Source organism: Nyctereutes procyonoides, unplaced genomic scaffold, assembly GCF_905146905.1.
Source record: "Nyctereutes procyonoides isolate TBG_1078 unplaced genomic scaffold, NYPRO_anot_genome, whole genome shotgun sequence".
In the NCBI taxonomy this organism is placed as follows: domain Eukaryota; kingdom Metazoa; phylum Chordata; class Mammalia; order Carnivora; family Canidae; genus Nyctereutes; species Nyctereutes procyonoides.
The window spans coordinates 4,827,400-4,844,005 of NW_026575026.1; the positions used below are offsets into that span (position 1 = coordinate 4,827,400).

Genomic DNA, 16,606 nt, shown 5'->3' on the forward strand with positions numbered 1-16,606 from the left:
CAGGGACCCGTGGCTCTCCTCGGTCTGTTCTTTCTACCTTATTTTTCACTCATTCTTTTATCGATCCAACATTTATGGAAAACCTACTTGGTCACCAACTATGTGGAGACACGTGTAGATGGGATTCACCATTGGAGTGTCCCGGGTTTCCAGCCGCACACCTACTTCTCTATCAAAAACTCTTGTTATGTGGTTGGCCAGTTCCTGAAGCAGTCTGACGAATTGTGTGTGTGTGTGTGCACACGTGCAGAGAAGACCCATAATCATTCTAATTGTTGTTCCTGGCAATTTGAGTAGACACGGGGATGTGTTTGATTAAATCGGCAGATTTTAGACACACAGAGAAGCCAAAAATTGACGAACTAAAAGAGCTCACAAAACAGTTGTGCAAGAGTATCTAACTTCCACAGAGCAGAGACTCTTGTTCACGCACTTCACTGGGCAACTGGGGCCTTGTAGAAGAAGTGATCGCTCAACACGTTGCACAGATAAATACCGCAAAACTGAACAATTGGATTCACCATCAGCCACTGCTCTACTTTCTACAAATCTAGCTATTTTTTGGTCATTTTATAACTTTCCTTTGACTTTTTAGAAACTAGTTTGTTTTTTGAAGTCCCCGTTGTCTATGCTCCAACTAAACAATGTTAGAAAATAAACTTCTCCTTAATGGGCCGCGGGAGGAAAGGCTGTCGGGTAGGAATGGGCTGGGGTGTCAGAAGCGCATCCCCCTGCGGGCTAAGTCAGCGCGGGCCTCCTGGATCTGGCTCTGCAGCTCGCGGGCGGCGTCCTCACAGTCGTGAAAAGTAGCCCACTGTGCCCAGGGCATAGCAGCCGGCGGACACTAGCAAGTAGGCTGGGAGTGGCCACAGTACCTCCCGGCATGGCGAGGGCAGCTCCAGGCCCAGGGCCTCCATGGTCAGGGCCGCCCAGGTGGAGCCCAGGAGTGCCAGTCCCCAAAGCCACTGCAAAAAAAAAAAAAAAAAAAAAAAAAAAAAAAAAAAACAAAAACCAAAACCAAAAACAAAACAAAACAAAACAAAACAAAAAAACACTTTTTTTTTTCCCCAAGGTTAATACTTTTTATTAAGTCACTGCAAGCTTTGGCTAGGAAGGAAACTTGAAGAAATGAAGACAACTGGAAGAACATTTCCACATTATCATCCGTTATCTGTGTTTTCCCAGTATAGGCGTAGTCAAGGAATGCCTTCACGGCTTTGGAGGACAGGTTAGTGATGGTGACGCTCCCACTGTCTCTCTCTCTCATGTTTACCTCAAACATAGCCCTGAAAAAGTCACTGCACGCTGCTAAGACACAGCAATGACATGGGATTATTTCATCTTTCATGATGATTTCGAAATCATAAAAGACATTTTGTTCTCTAAAATTCTGCAGTATGCTTAAGATTTTCTGTCCATGATCTTCGGACACAAGGAAGTTTTGCTACAGCTTACCGTCTAGGGATATTTATTGTTGTGATCTATTTTAAACTTTGCAGTGTAAATAATCAATGTAATTTGGGATGACAGGCAGCAAAGTACTGACCTGGCTACTTCGCTGTTAGAAAAACATAACCATTGTTGACTTAAGAGTAGAAAAACTCACAAATTATAAAATGTCTCCAATTTTATTTACCACCTTTATTGACATTATCTTAAGTTTCATGACAACCCTATTAGATAAGAACTGCTATCCCTGGATTACAGACGTGACACTGATGCTTAATTACGTTCAAACTTCTTTGAAATTATTAGCTATGCTTGACATTAGATAACCAAAGCAGATGGATCCCCTTATTAGTCAAATCTAAATATAACGTTTGCTGAATGTTTTATCTAATGTATTAAATATAGATGGCTTTACTGCATGCAAAAATCATGAGTTTTCAATACTGTGTCAACACAATCTTTGATTAATAAATGTGTAGTCAGTGTTCCTTGTTGAGCACACTTACCTTTTTATGCCTTTGTTCTGTTGGATCAGAATGTTGCTAGATTCAGCAGTTGCCTATCACAGAATTTTAGAGTAGATAGAAATGCTAGTGGTATTTTTAGGAAGCTAACAAAAATGCTACCATTTGCCAGGTGTACAGCAGGTGCTTTACACGCATGAACATGGACTTGTAAAAACAGGCCTTTGTGGTAGAAAATATTTCAGAGGAGGAAATTTGTGTTCAGAAACTTGAAAACCTTTTTAAAGTTACTCAGTCCATGAGATGTTCACCTGAGATTTCAGTTTAAATCCTTTTGATTCGAAAACTCCTCCCGTTACCCATGAGCTCTTCTAGGAGCAAATTTAGAGGAGACACTGAAAAATGAAGTTAACTGCTATTACTCTCACATTAGTTATCTGCCCACTGGGTCACATGTTCTCCTGGAGACCAGTGATGGAAAGGCAGTGCCAGCCCAGGCTGATAGAAACTGACCGAAGACATGCCTGTTGCTGATTTGTCTTTCCATTTCCTCCCCGAGAGTCAATGTAATGGCTGCACAAACACTATCCAAATGTGAAGAATTGTTTAGGGTCACTCAAAATGAATAGCCACTATTAGTCTCTGACTCAAGAGGAGCAGGATAAAGTTGGCAAGTTATCTCTGCTCCTGTTCTTTGGACCTGAAAGTCATCATCCCCGAAAGCATTGGCGCCTCAGTGACTATCGACACTACCGTTCTAAGAGGACTGCTGTCTGTAGAGGGTGGAGACACTGAAGCATCTCTTGAAGGATTTCGAGTAGCTCTATGAGGTTTAGCAGAATCAGTAATTCCATATTTGAGTCTCTGAATATATCCTTCAGGCGATTCCGTGTACATGGGTGTTATGTGAGTTTATGCCTAGGTCATATTGACACAAACACATGCCGTATATAAAGAACTAACGTTCACCAAATAAGGCCTACTTCTGAATATGCTGTATTTATGATATCTGATCTTGATATTAAATCTGTAAGACATTATCATCTCAATTTTATAAATAAGTAAACTGAGTCCCATGAAAACTAATATTCCCCAGACCCCCTAGTACAGTATTTTAGTCTACTGTGCTGCCTTAGACACTAAATGCATCGTTTGGTGCAGACCCAGATACGTACATGTAAACTCCCTTATGGATAACGTCAGGGACAGAACTTTTAAATTTATGTTTCAGAACAGTGTCGTTAGAATAAGTAGTCCTATATAATAAAAATAATTTCTATTTCTTCAATTGTTTTTTATTTAACTAGTTTGCCTGAATCCATAGCAAAGTGGCAAAAGCATCGAATTTCAGTGATTAATATGACATAGAAAAGTTGAAAAAGAAAAGAGATGAATTATTTTAATAAAAATGAAAAAAAAAATCCACAAAACCCTCTCCATGACAAGTCATTTTCTTTAAAAGGAAAAAAAGAATGAGGGGTCTTTTTGCCTTGTCCTCTCTGAGGACACCTGTGAAATGTAAAGGTGCCTATGTGACAGGTATAGTGAGCTAATATCGTGCTGCAGATTCTATGACGGAATCTATAATTGCATTTTCCCTTTTTATTTCTTTAGAAAGAGAACTATAGACAGCTTTCATGTGTGAAATCACATTAACAGGGTAAAAACTTCATCTCAGAGATCTGAGCACAGAGAGAAGGTATTTGATATTGAGTGTTGGAAAGGAGGTTTGAAATTTCTACTTACACCAGGGGCAAGAGAGAAGTAGGAAGGAAGAAGGCCCAGCTTAGCCTGTAGTGGCCAAAGGAAGAATTTCATCCTTTAGTTTGTTAATATAAGGAGACCAGCTGCCTGATTACAGGAGCACGTACCATCTGCGCTCCTCACTCTGTTGGTTAGCTGTGGAAAGATGCCTCTTTCTGACGCAAGCCCTGGATTCCCTGGGCTCAAACCAACAGGAGCAGGAATGGCAAACTCAAGGGCATGAGGAGGTCACACAGGGAGCTGCAGTGTAGGAGGAATCCTAGGATGGATTCCTCAGGGAGCCACGTGGGCCTCCTCAGCCTCGCTCTTCTGGGTCCTGTGTTCTTTCTGAATGGAGAGGACCAGTGCCCACCTCATGACAGTACAGTAGTTAGCCGGTGGCCCTGCTACTTAACCTACTTGTAGTGGGTAGCTGCTGTCTATGGGATTAATTGGATTATTGTTTCTTGGTGTGAACATTAAAACAACAACAAAAACATCTTCTCCAAGTGGCGTCTGATTCTGTTTCTCTATTTTTTTTTTTTTACTTGAGAGAGAGAGCGAACGTGTGAGTGGGGCAGGAGCAGAGGGAGAGGGACAAGCAGACTCTACACCGAGTGCTGAGCGCAACCTGGGGCTCGATCCCATGACCCCGAGACCATGACCTGAGCTGAAACCAAGAGTCAGACACTCAGCGGACTCCTGGACATACAAAAAGAAGAGGAAAACATAGACTTGGTTCTTTGGAATAACTCATAATTCTCACCACCGCACATGGGATACCATGCACAGAGCCTGCAGTACCTTAACCTTCACAGTATCCTTGTGGGGTGGATATTGCATAATGGCCCCTGGCAGTTACTGTGGGCTCTGGGGTCTGGGTCAGTCATGCAGGGTCTTTTGGCAAGTGACTTAACTTTCTCAGTGTTTTCACTGAACACCTTCAGTGTTTTCATATGGGGATAACAGCACGTACCTTGTAAAAGTAACCTGTGAAATGCCTCGCGCAATGCCTGGCACAGTGGGAACTATTCATTGTTAGTTTTTATGACAAATACAGAAAGCTTAAACAATTTAGTCAAGGTTGCAAAGTTAGTGTGTGGTAGAGGAGAGATTCCCGTGCAGTTCTCATTGGCTCCAAAGCTCCTTTTGCTCCTGTGCCACCAATCGCATTTATTTCTTTGCTTTGAAAAATAAGATGGTTTCTTCTGAAAACCAAAACTCATGTGCAGAGTCATGTTGGAGATAGAGGGATGCTTTCAAACGATACAAAATTCCAGATCTAGATTAGATATCAAACGCCATCCTTGGCCTCAGTGCTGAGAAAGGGAAAGAGACAGAAACAGAGACACAGAGAGAGGAGAGAAAGGGAAGGAGAGAGGAAGGAAGAGGAAGTTCATATTTAACGAATCCTATCCTAGGGCACAAGGATTCACTAGAAATGGCTTAGAAAGAATAATGAGGAACAGAGTCCTCCTAACCAAGCAGAATGCTTAGGAGGAAAGTTGTAGTTGACACAGATCTACTTCTCGCCACTTTGGGCAAAAAAGAGGGAGTGTGTGGGAAGGCTTTGGGAGTAAGGAATGTGCTCACATGTTGCGTCGAACAGGGGCAGTGATCCTTCTGTGCTCCAGCAACAATTGGAACCAGTAACCAGATGACACCAGAACTCCTTTGGGATGTTTCCCATCATCTTCAATCTGTATTTCAGCTTTATTCTGATTTTTAAATACAGACTTGTGGAGACCATGGCTGCGGGCAGTGTCCACACACGTACGGCCTTGCTGCTTTCATCACAGTAGAGCCTAAATAAAGTAATTGGTCACCATTTCAAGTCCCAAGGAAGACCTCCAATGACCCCCTGAGGTCCAGCGGAAGGGCTGCAGGACCATGGCGGTAAGAACCCTTTAGAATTAGGAGAAGAGCAGCTCTTTACAAAATGGAGACTTGCAGATCGACGACTCTCCAGCTACATCAGAAAGCTGGAAAGCAGAAGGCCATTTGTGTTCAAAACAGGTTCACCAAAGTGTAAACTTATGATTTGTGAGGCTTACATATGGGCATACATGTTTAAAATATGTGTGTGGGGACTCTTTTCTCGGAAAACTTAAAACACCATACTATTCTTGAGCAGATTTTCCTAAAATGCGTGACAATCAAACTATCTTGCTCATCTCATTTTGCAGCCTTTTATTCTCGAAATGTACAGTGGAACTCTGCAAGAAGCCAAAGCATTGGGGGAGATGGGGTTTAGCTTTTAAAGATAATGGTAAAAAGCACGGTTACATTTTTCTAAAACATGCCGCTGAGGTTTCAAATCCCAAACTTGATCGATCCAGTAACATAACTGTTGAAGCTCTTCTGTTTATTTGAAAATGCACACAAATGACCCCTGATCTTCTCTCTTCCTTTTTCCTGTTAATCCCCATCACTAATTGCCTCCTTTATGGGCATGTAGAACTGGTGTTTTCCAGAACCCCAGTTTACTCCAAATCCGTTTTATTTTTAAACCTGAGCTTTCCCCTAATGAAAGAATTAAAGTCAGAATGTGGTCTTTCCTTTTTCATCTTCTTCCTAAATGTGGATATTTCCCCAAAAGTGTTTGTTTTCATCCTTTTTCTTTTCTCCTGTCTTTTGGTAAATGTATTCACTCCCATTGTTCTAACTATTCCCTTTTATTGGTTGACTCCCAAATCTATAACCCTACCTTTTCTCTGTTTCCCTGTCTTTCATATCCAGGGTCCATGAGTCTATCCACATCTACAGCTCAAGACATGCAAGGTATGTTCTTCCTCAAGTTATGACTACTAATTGTTCAGTCACTGATGCTTGGGTCAGACTCTCAGATGACCCCTCAGCCCCCTACCAACCTTAGTGAACATCGGATTCTTACCAGTTCTGCTTCTTGTTCTCCCAGTTCTCAAAGCCATCACCCTGGTTCAGGGCCCTATCTTCTCTTGCCTGGACTTAAGGAATAAAAGAAAACCTAAAACCTTTAAAAAAAAAAGATTTTATTTATTTATTCAAGAGAGAGGGAGAAGCAGGTTCCATGCAGGGAGCCCGACGTGGGACTCGATCCCGGGTCTCCAGGATCATGCCCTGGGCTGAAGGCGGTGCTAAACTGCTGAGCCACCCGGGCTGCCCCTAAAACTTTTTTATTTGAAATAAGTCCAGGCTTACAGAAAAGTTACATAAATAATAGAGATCTTACATCTTTCGTTCAGCTTTCCTAAGTTGACATCTTGTCTAACCATGATGCGTGTATCAAAATTAACATGGGTCACCATGTTATCACCTGAACTATAGCCTGTATTTGAATTTCACCAGTTTTCCCATTAACGTCCTTGATCTGTCCCAGGATCCAATCCCGGATCCATACCGCACTTAGTTGTCATGAATCCTTCATTCTCAACAACCTGTCACACTTCCTCAGTCTTGTCTTTTATGACCTTGACCCTTTTGAGGATGCCACTTATTTCATAGAATGCCCTTTCATCTGGATTTGTCTGATTGTTTTTCATGATTACATTGGGGGTGTGCATTGTGTTGCGGCCTGTACTTTTGCAGCCATGCTTTAAAAGGCTACTTTGCTTCTAGTTCCCGTTCCAGCTTCTTTATCACACTGCATATGCAGTTATGCTTTTGAAGTATGCATTTATCCGTCTCCTTACTCTTGCACAAAATCACTTTTAGGGATATCCTATCATTTTTTAGATGAAGTCCACATCTTTTAGCCTGACATTCAAGGCCATGTATATATAGATGATCCCAAGCCACATTTCCAGACTACTCTTGACTCATCCTGAGCTGGTGATCCTGAAGGCAGACTGATCTGACTTTTCCATTTTCTGGGCTGGTCTCTGTGGCCTTGAGTCTCCTCCCTCTTCATGCTTACCCTATATGATATATATTACTATTAGCCTCATTTTACAAACGAGGAAACCAGAACTCTGATCCATAAACTTCCCCCAGGTTAACAACCAGACTTGATATGCAAACTCAGATTATTTCCCGTTCAGAAGTCAGGGGATTTAGCTTTTCTGCTATACTCTAAGCCCCATTAGTAAAAACCCTAGGTCTTACTAATCTTGAATTTTCTCACAGAATCCAGTACAATGTCTTGTCCATAGTATGGCTCCAATAGATGTTGGCTGAATGGATGAATGAGTAAATATTGGATTTCAGGATTAAAAAAATATACAGTTGTGATTGTGAAGGGGGGAAAAAGAATCAGAAATTGCTTATATCAGCATTACACTCCAATAAAGATTTATTGTCATGCGTCTTGCACAGCAGCCATGTTTCCTCACTAGCAAGGTGTATCCTGATGCTGTGTCTATAATTAGTTCTTTCTCTAGTCATCTTTGGAATTTAAATTATTTGTAGAAGTCTGCGTATTTTCCTAATCACACTCGCTCTCAGCACAGTCTCTGGTACATGACTGGCAGCTTGGTGACTCCCAGCAGTTGCCATGTTGGAATGGAGAATGGGCTTGCAGAGCTCCAGCAGAAAGATGCCTCAGCCTCTCCGTTCAGGCTGGGAGCAGGGAGCTGCTGGAAAGAAAGGGCTGGAAGGTAGAGGATGTTGATACCCATGCAGGGAGCTGACCCTCTACCCTTTCCTTTGTGTGCTGGCTTGCATTGAAACGTAGCTTCTGAGTGGCCTCAGGCCTGCAGGGGCTGTGAGCACAGCGTGTGCGTGCAACCCTTCAGCGGCTGGCGGGCACTAATGTTTCCCTCAACAATTTTGATTTGTGTTTTAATTTTCCTTCGGAGAGCGTGTAATATATTTCCGGAGCTGGTTAATTCTCAAAACCTCTGGGTGCTATTGAAAAGTGGCATTTAAATACTCTGCTTTCAAAAGAGCAGTGCTTTCTCATTTTCAAACTTTCAGGTATCAAAGACCCAGTGAGGGTATTATAAACGTTGTCCTCTCGATGGCACCTTTGTGAGCAAATCTGTCCCCCAAATTAACAATGTGTTGACATTGGGTGAGAGAGAACATTGTACAATATATTTTACATCTACTCAGTGAATCACCTTTTTGATTTTATGATTCTCCCCCAAATAAAAACTTGTTTAGGAGTCTATTGGCAGTGACATTTGTAATCGACCAAAATCAAATTTTCAAAAGTTACTCCTTTCCAGTGGAAACAAAGTTCATAACCCTGTATTAAAATGAGATTTGGTTTTGTGCTTGAGCGAGAATAATATTTTTCTTTTTTTACCTCATCATTTTGAATTTTTAGAAGCAGGAACTAACTGTTATTATTGATAAACTGGGCAAGGTATGTTCGGATTCAGTCTAAATATCATCAAACTATTTGCTTTATTTATTATTTTTTATTTTTTTATTGGCGTTCAATTTGCCAACATATAGCCTACACCCAGTGCTTATCTGTCAAGTGCCCCCTCAGTGCCCATCACCCAGTCACCCCAACCCCCCACCCACTTCCCCTTCTATGACCTCTTGTTCGATTCTCAGAGTTGGTAGTGTCTCATGTGGTGTCACCCTCTCTGATATTTCCACTCATTTTCTCTCCTTTCCCCTTTATTCCCTTTCACTATTTTTTATATTCCCCGAATGAATGAGACCATATAGTGCTTGTCCTTCTCCGAGTGACTCATGTCATTCAGCATAATACCCTCCAGTTCCATCCACATTGAAGCAAATGGTGGGTATTTGTCGTTTCTAATGGCTGAGGAATATTCCATTGTACACATAGACCACAGCTGCTTTATCCATTCATCCTTCGATGGACACCGAGACTCATTCCTCAACTCTATGGGCAACTAATATTTAACAAAGCAGGAAAGACCATCCACTGGAAAAAGGACAGTCTCATCAACAAATGGTGCTGGGAAAATTGAACAGCCACGTGCAGAAGAATGAAACTAGACCACTCTCTTACACCAGACACAAAAGCTATTTGCTTTAAAAGGTGAACTATAATTGATGACTCAGTTGCTGGAGCTACCTCACTCCCGGAATTGCAAAACAAAGAAGAATGTGCTTCCAGTGATGCCTCATGGAAGATTCACATTAAACTAGATCAAATATCATTCAGTGATCATTTATGGATTTTTTCCTCACAAATACCTGTCAATTCAGCCTCTTCTTTTTATCCTGTGGTTGCTTTGATGATCCACGTTAACCTCTCCTCTACTCTGCTTGGTTGCAGCCTCCCATTTGGTCTCCTGCTTCTACCCTTGTCTGTTCTTACAGTCTTTCTCTGTGACCCCAGTCTCATCACCCTAACAAAATGCAATTCTGATCTATGTCATATGTCTGCTTAAAACTCTCTAAGAGGTTCCATTGTTCTAAAAAATAAGGGCCACAGTTCTTTTTCTTTCTCTAGCTTTATTGACATATGACTGACTAATACCGTATGTGTTTAAGGAGTATGAGGTGATGTTTTGGTATATGAATACATTGAAAAAGGATTCCCCCGGTTGACCTAAATCACCTATCCATCATCTGTTTAGCTTTTTTTTTTTGGGGGGGGGGTAATGAGACTATTTAAGATCTCTCTTAATACATTTCAAGTATTCAATGGATTATTAAACATGATTAAATATGATCTCCATACTGAACATTAGACCTCCAGAATGTATTCACCCTAGAACTGAAAGCTTGTATCCTTTGACCAATATCTCGTTCCCTCCACTCCTCAGCCCCTAGCAATCACTGTTCTATTCTCTGTGAGTTTAGCTTTCTATTCATTTATATTTTTTAAAAAAATATTTTATTTATTTATTCATTAGAGACACAGAGAAGCAGAGACATAGGGAGAGGGAGAAACAGGCTCTCTGTTCTGTTCCCTCTGGGGAGCCTGATGTGGGACTCGATCCCAGGACCCTGGGGTCATGCCTTGAACCAAAGGCAGATGCTCAGCCTCCCAAGTTCAGCTTTTTAGATTTCACATACAAGTAAGAGCATGCAGTATTTGTCATCATTGCTTAGTTTATTTTACTTAGTGTAACATTTCTTTCATTCATCTTGTGGCAAATGGCAGGATTTTCTCCTTTTTATGGCTGAATGATCTTCCGTTGCATATGTATACTACATTTTATTTATCCATTCATCTGTCAGTGGACACTTAATGAGATGGTTTCCAAATGTTGGCTCTTATGAATAATGCTACATGAACATGGAGTACAGATATCTCTTCAATATACGGTTTCATTTGCTTTGAATATATTTTTGAAGGTGGGATTGCTGAATCATATGGTTATTCTATTCTTAATTTTTTGAAGAAACTCCATTGCTTTCTGTGGTGGCTGTACCAATTTACGGTTTCACCAACAGTTCCAGCTTCCCCACATTTTCGCCAACACTTGTTGATTTTTGACTCTTTGATCATAACCAACCCCACAGGTATCAGAAGATATCTTATTGGTTTTTATTTTCATTTCCCTGACCATTAGTGATGTTGAATGCATTTTTATGGACTTGTTGGCCATTTGTATGTCTTCTTTGTAAAAATGTCTATTCAGGTCCTTTGTCCATTTTTTTTCAGTTAATTTGTTTTTTGCTATTAAGTTGTATGAGTTTTTTAAAATATAGTTTGGATATCAGCCCTTTCTTGAATATATGGTTTGCAAATTTTTTCTCCTCTTCTGCAAGGTGCTTTTGTATTTTACTGATGGTTTTCTTTGCTGTGCTTTGCTTGGTTTGTTTGTTTGTTTTTTGCTTTTGTTTCCAGTTCTTTTGGTGTCATATCTGAAAAAAATTGCCAGTGCCAACATCAAGGGGATTTCCCACTATGTTTTCTTCTAGGAGTTTTACAGTTTTAATTGCTATGTTTAAGTCTTTAATCAGTTTTGAATTAATTTTTGTGTGTTGGATGAGATAAAGGTCCAGTTTCATTCTTTTGCTTTTAGATCTCCAGTTTTCCCTGTGCCATTTACTAGAGACTGTCCTTTCCCTAGTGACACAAATAAATGGGATGATGGCCCATGGTCACATAGATTGGAAGAATTAATATTATTGAAATGTCCGTACTATCCAAATCTATCTATAGATTCAGTGCAATCCCTAATAAAATTCTAGTGATATATTTCATTGAAATAGGAAAAAAAAAAAGCCCTAAACTTCACATAATCCTTGTTTAGAACAAAGCACCTAATTAAAGTCAGCTTTTTTTTGGGGGGGAGGGGCGGTGCTTAACTTCATATTGATTTTGATGTGTAAAGTGTTTCCATTTGTTTATTGGTTCGTTCAACAACATGTTGAATGAATACCTACTATATGCCACATAGTGTCTCATCAGTGCCAGAAATGAAAGCAAACTAGAAATAGTATCCAGAGAGTACTTTAACATTTTCAAATTGCTTATACATAAATGAACTTATTTGATCCTTAGCACAGCCCAATGAAGAGGAAGCAGGAGTTTCTGGCACTACAGTGAGGTCAGTATTAAAAATGTTAACTTTGAAGATCAAGCTGGAGAGGGATGTAAGTTAAATGCATAACTGGAGTGACAACCTGATGAACTTAGATGTAGTGAGGGCAAAGAGTAAAGAGATGAGAGACACAAATGGGGAGGGGAGTGATCAGAGGGAAGAATTTGTCAGTCTCACTATAACCCCAAAGACCACAGACTCCAACGGCTCTTGAGTTTAATGGCTCAGGCTACCTTATAAGCAAGTGGCATTTCCATGGTGAGCATGGTGTTACTTGTAGTCTTCTGGAAGCCTAAGAGTCACTCACATTGGGATTCTGGTGTCCCAGGGAGATGTATGGCCTGCTTCATAGTCCACTTCTTAGCCTGATCTATTTATAAACTCTAGGAGTTTAGACATGAATAGGAATATGGTAATGGATTTTTACTGGTGTTACTCAAAACCCAAGAAATAAAAGGGTTAAAATGAGAAGAAGTAGCTTAATCTATCAACTTATTTTCATTTTAAGTTTCACCTAACATCCTTTTCTCAACTGATAAAAACTTATTCTATTTTAAATTTCTCCAAGCTCTTATGAGTGGTGGGGGAGGTGACTTTCTTGAAATGGGCAGGTGTGCTCCCATGACCTGGTGTGTAGGAAAAGTAAATAGTATTCTGATGTCAACATTTAGGTCAATGACTGTATCCAATAACGTTTTGACAATATACTTTCATTACTTAGTAGAACTCCTAGGGTGATACTGACCTATTAATAACAGCCTTGAGTTGTCTTTAGGTTGTCTGTGGTCAGACCACATTTGCCTATTCATCGATGAGTATGCCAGAGGGGATGAAATCTAAGCCTCAGTAAAGTCAAAATATATTAACACTATCTGTTTTCGGGATGTCTCACTCTGTCAGAGAACATTAAGGTAGCCTGACCAAACATATTCTAAACATTACCCTGATCTTATTTTTCCCTAACTGTCCAAAAATGGGTCTTAGGATGATCTTTCCCGGTATCTTTTCAGTCCAGACCCTCAGGTGAATGCTCAAAATTAGCTTTTTTTTTTTTTTGAGAGAGAGAGAGAGAAAGAGAGAGAGAGAGCGCACCTGAGCTCATATGCAGGGATGAGAGGGGAAGGGGCAGAGGAAGAGGGAGAGAGAGAATCCCAAACAGGCTCCACACCTAGGGCCAAGCCAGTGCAGGGCTCGATCTCATGACCCAAAGATCATGACCTGAGCCAAAATCAAAAGTTGGACACTTCACCGACTGAGCCACCCAGAAGCCCTTAAGTTAATTTTGTCTTTTCATGTAATTCAGGGATCTATGAGTGAATTATAAACATGGGATTTAGCAGAACTTTTCTCTGAATTTTTCCACCTGGGCCTCACCAATTTAATGGGGTAGATTTCCTCAGTGCCTAAATCAAAACTTTAAATGTTGCCCTTCATACCAAAGATGACACTTCCACACGTCTATCCATGGAGGTTGAATTCTGAGTTTGTTTTCTCAGTACTATGTTACTGAATTTGCTCTGGTCTTGCTACATCCTTTGCCCAGTATCCTTGTGACCATGGTGCATTGTTATGAGATGGTTATTAAGCCCCACTGTGACCTAGCCTATGCAGGCAGAGATAAATTGATGCACTAACCACCTACGCAAATCACACGTGGCTAAGTTACCCCAAGTTAGGAAAGGAAAATGATAATGTTTGCCCAATGAAGCATGAACATATCCATTATTTAATATGTATAAAGAGCCAAAATTGGTATATAGAATTTTTAGGAATGAGTATTTCAACCAAAATGCTTAGAATCAAGGGGAAGAGACCATAATAATATATGTGAAACAAAGAAAAACATATGATGCATATACTCGTGGCATGCAGAGATATTCTAATAGTAGTGCCCAGGTTTAAAAAAAAATAAACTGAGGAAGGAATGGGGTTGGTGTAATGCAGGCAGCTTCACAAAGGCACTATGACCTGAATCCCCAAAGAGGGAATAGAACTTATGCAAATCTAAGGGAGTAAGAAGAGTCAACATATTTTTACTATGGAAACAATTGTTTTGTTTTCCTTCTTATTTTCTGCTTTCCTAGAAGGACCCAACCCATTCTGGGGAATGCACTTCACTGCACACACCCCACCAACAGGGACAGATGCAAATATTTTCCCTCACCTCAGGGGAGTGTTTGAAAACACTCTTTTGGAAAGGAAACTAATTTATTTGGTCACTAATTATTTTGGCTCTGGTTTTAATGAGCCATCCACTGTAAAAGATAAAGAGGATAATAAGGTTTTTCCCTGTCTCTCTTTCTCTTTTTGGTAAAGTGATTAAAAGAGTATGGATGGGTATCATGTAATGTTTAAGGTCATGGACCCTGGTGCCAGACTCTCTGTGTTTCTATCCCCACTTATTAAATGTGTGACCTTAGGGAAATTGTTTATCCTCTCTGTGCCTTAGAGTCATTGTCCATAAAAAGAATAATAATGACACCTATCTTAAAGGTTTGTAATGAGGATGTAAACAGTGGTAATTATTGTTGTTGTTATTATTTATTGTTATATTATTGTTGGCTTGCAACCCTGAGAAGGGATGGGGAATAGATGGTATGGACAGATAAGACCACAGCACCTTCAAAATGATCCCAGTGAAATTGCCTATAGTGTGTGTGTGTGTCGGGGGGAGGGGGAAGGATAGGCTGGGCAAGAGGCAAACTGTTGCCTGGAGAGTGTCTGTTGAGTGCACTAGAGAAGGGCTCCATGAAGAACACTATTATGGTTCCCAATCAGATTTATTCCCAGCAGCCAACTGCTTTGTCTGAGTCTAGTAGAGAATCTACTTTTGCCTTCACCTGGGATCCAGCCAATGGATTCCACAACCTCTGAGGGAAGGAATATTATTATATCTGCTGTTTTCACCAGTGTTTTCTTGATCACTTGGTCATCTCACAGAAGCGAGGATCACCAGTACTACTCATAGAATCGGGTTTGCCTCCCTCTGATTAACCTAGGGTGGACAAGTATGAATGTTGCAAAACAAACAGTAAAGCAAACCAACCAACAAATAATGGAACACTTATCTCAAACGGGGGTCCCCTGGATCTGAAAGAGTTGGAGGAGTTCCTTTAAGCCCGTACACCTAGGGTGTCTGAACTACACAAGCTTAAGACCCTTCATATGCAATAGTATTTAGCAAGTACCAAATATTAACAAATAGCAAAGTCTTGAAATTGCAAAAGGACCTAGTTTTAGAGAACTACTTGTTCTATGGAAGCTCCTCAGACAAGTACCTCAGGAAGTACCAAGTAGGGTGGCCCTTGGACCAGCAGCATCAGTGTCAGCTGGGAGTTCATAAGATATGAAGCACTCCAGCCTCCACTCTAGACCTGCCAAGTCAGAATCTCCCTTTAAAAGGTCCCAGGATACCCTAAAAACTACAGAACACTCCAGAAAGAAATTGAGGAAGACACAAAGAGATGGAAAAATATTCCATTATCATGGATTGGAAGAATTAATATTGTGAAAATGTCCATGCTATCCAGGGCAATGTACATGTTCAATGCAATCCCTATCAAAATACCATGGACTTTCTTCAGAGAGTTGGAACAAATCGTCTTAAGATTTGTGTGGAATCAGAAAAGACCCCGAGTAGCCAGGGGAATATTGAAAAAAAAAAAAAAAACAAAACCAGAGCCAGAGGCATCACAATGCCAGATTTCAAGCTGTACTGCAAAGCTGTGATCGTCAAGACAGTGTAGTCCTGGCACAAAATAGACACAGAGATCAATGGAACAGAATAGAGAATCCAGAAATGGGCCCTCAACTCCGTGGTCAACTAAGATTCGACAAAGCAGGAAAGACTATCCACTGGAAAAAGGATAGTCTCCAATAAATGGTGCTGGGAAAATTGGACATCCACGTGCAGAAGAATGAAACTGGACCATTCTCCTACCCCAGACACAAAGATAAACTCAAAATGGATAAAAGATCTAAATGTGAGACAAGAATCCATCAAAATTCTAGAGAACACAGGCAACACCCTTTTTGAACTTGGCCACAGCAACTTCTTGCAAGATACATCCATGAAGGCAAGAGAAACAAAAGCAAAAATGAACTATTGGGACTTCACCAAGATAAAAAGCTTCTGCACAGCAAAGGATACAGTCAACAAAACTAAAAGACAGCCTACAGAATGAGAGAAGAGATTTGCAAATGATATATCAGATAAAGGGCTAGTATCCAAGATCTATAAAGAACTTATTAAACTCAACAGCAAAGAAACAAACAATCCAATCATGAAATGGGCAAAAGACATGAAGAGAAATCTCACAGAGGAAGACATAGACATGGCCAACAAGCACATGAGAAAATGCTCCGCGTCACTGGCCATCAGGGAAATACAAATCAAAACCACAATGAGATACCACCTCACACCAGTGAGAATGGGGAAAATTAACAAGGCAAGAAACCACAAATGTTGGAGAGGATGCGGAGAAAAGGGAACCCTCTTACACTGTTGGTGGGAATGTGAACTGGTGCAGCCACTCTGGAAAACTG

At 40.6% G+C, this 16,606-nt stretch overlaps 1 pseudogene; it reads right to left on the minus strand.

The window, feature by feature from the left end:
- Positions 1–715: 715 nt before the first annotated feature.
- Positions 716–5,548, minus strand: LOC129503288 (dolichol-phosphate mannosyltransferase subunit 3-like; annotated as a pseudogene).
- Between the last annotated feature and the right edge of the window lie 11,058 nt (positions 5,549–16,606).